Here is a 2,389-nt window from a genome sequence, read left to right on the forward strand (position 1 = left end):
CAGAACAAACTCCAAGAATAACACAAGGATGATTCCATCTGATCTGTTCATAAGCAGCACTAGATCCAGATCCAGCAGCTAAGAAAAAGTGCAGCCTGAGTGTATATAGGGAATATAACCATTCTCCGACTAATTTCCAGTTTCTCATTTGACAGCACCATTGCTATTATGTGATTGCCTACAAGGGTCAGCCATACTCAGCTTTCACGTGATGCTGTGCTAGCTCAGATATCTTGCAATTTAATGGTAATAAAATACAGTGTAACTGGGCATGCAGCTCTCAGTATAAGACTGATAAGCCATTTATTTAACAAGTCTGACTTCTGTAGTCATACCTGTATCAATCAATTTGTACTCAGGTGTCTGATTCCCTCTGACCAGATCCAGCATCAAGTTTGTCATGTAGCTCCTTGTAAAACGCTTCTGTTATGGTGTGTAAGGTCAGCTGTGATCTGATTTGTAGTGTTCAGCCAGCTTGACCGAAAGATGTTTTACTTTACTTTACTTGTACACTTTCTCCTCTTACTTACCAACAATGTCTACCATTAAGGCAAACATGTACATGAGAAGCATGCCTTGCATGAGCAGAATGGATTTCAGAATGCTTTCTATCCATTCAAGAGCAGCCTTTACTTTAGCTTGGTCACATTTGATAAACAGCCTGTAGACAGCATTCGGCTGTGTTATACTTAATCATATTAATCATTTTCATATAGTTTAGTTTGGTGCCTAATGTTTAGTATTTTTTGTCACAGTCCTGTGTTCTGACTGGATCTTAGAGCTCTGCAAGGTTTTTATACAGTTATACTTTGCTTAGTGATTTTGGTTGTAGCAATGTCCCCAGAAGCCTGAATCATTTTTTTTTTCAATTTCATTGTCTCCATTACTCAAACATTTCCCATGTATAATTTGTTCTGGTTATAACACTAATTAAACAGAGGCTGTAACACGAAAGGACAGTATGAAAAACTATATTTTTCATTTTTGAAAACCTTCAGCTATTTTTGTTACATTTATTGAAAAGATTTTCTGTACATTGCTGAAAATGAAAATATGTAGCTATAAAATGCTGCAGAAAGGTCAAAAAAAAAGATCTTGCTGCGGGTATGTTTGTCTATATGTAATTTTTCTTATGAGCTCTATATTTCTTACACTGCTTGATTTCAGATTGTCCAATCATCTTATTGGCTGCTGGGCATATCATTCATGTGTTAACACAGGTGTCATTCAGGAGTGCATGAGAGATGGTGAGAGAGAGAGAGAGAGAGAGAGCGCGCACAAGTGTATGTACCAGGAGACTCTTAGCAGCGCTACAGGATACAATATGTGAGAGAAAGAGAGAGAGAGAGAGAACACTTCAACAGTGGCACAGTGCACTACTAGTTAATCTGCAGGCATACTGGAATACTGAATTAAAGAAAAGAAGAAAATAGACTTTTATTGTAAAACCAGTGGTACAGCATATCATCATGGACCGACATCCTTTTCACATGCTCAGGTAGTGGTTTGCTATACTGTGTTTACTTTGTATATGCCTAGTATTGACTTGAAGTTAGAACAATAATCAGTTCCTGGGCTACCTAGTATCTAGAAATGGATTTATTCCAATTTTAAATAAACTGTGTAGATTTTCTGAAGTATTGCAGTATTGTACGAACTGGAAAAAATGACAAGATTTGGGAAACTGAGAGAGCACAGTATATAAAATTTGCAGCTATGGATAAAAGCCTTTGCTTGGAGTTAACACAGTGGTATGGAAGTACAAGTTTGTGGAATGCAGGAAAACAATTTCAGTTTTATCTCTTTGCTGCAACTATATATACAGTTTGTGAATAGTGTGTGTGTGTGTGTGTGTGTGTGTGTGAGTGTGTGTGTGTGTGTGTGTGTGTGTGTGTGTGTGTGTGTGTGTGTGTGTGTGTGTGTGTGTGTGCGCGCTCACATGTTTATATGTTGTCATTCTGAAAGAAACTTGCAGGGGTTATTTTCATTAAATGCAAATTTTTAGTTTAAGTATACATCCACAGTGGAATGGCTCAAACTTCTTATAGTAACGACTTTTTTCTCCTTATTGCAATGACTCAGCTCCATTTCATTATCAGAACCAATTTGTTAATGCAAATCCCGTTTGTTGTCTTTTTGCAAGTTCGTCAGATTGTTGTACTATACCAGAACAAATTACAGGGTACCTGATTTAACAGAATTTAATGAACAGTCTCCTGTAAACAAACAGCCTTCTATGTAATAATCTTTTAATGTTTACATTGTGTATTTTCCTTCTAAGTATACAAGTCTAAATTATCAGGGAGTATACGTGGGCAGCATGAGTGGTTTTCAAATTAAATTTGCTATTTTCACTTGTTACCGTCACAAGGGTATAACGGTACAACAA

At 36.8% G+C, this 2,389-nt stretch overlaps 1 protein-coding gene across 1 annotated transcript in view; it reads left to right on the forward strand.

Moving 5' to 3' along the window:
• Positions 1-1,280: 1,280 nt before the first annotated feature.
• LOC122809108 (D(2) dopamine receptor A-like) overlaps positions 1,281-2,389 on the forward strand; it is a 1,564,287-nt gene continuing 1,563,178 nt past the window's right edge. Inside the window, exon 1 of the mRNA XM_044080350.1 lies at positions 1,281-1,498. The gene's annotated coding sequence lies outside the window, so the exon portion shown is untranslated. The remainder of the gene's footprint in view (positions 1,499-2,389) is intronic.

This window comes from Protopterus annectens, chromosome 8.part0 (assembly GCF_019279795.1).
Source record: "Protopterus annectens isolate FY-2018-M chromosome 8.part0, PAN1.0, whole genome shotgun sequence".
NCBI lineage: Eukaryota > Metazoa > Chordata > Ceratodontiformes > Protopteridae > Protopterus > Protopterus annectens.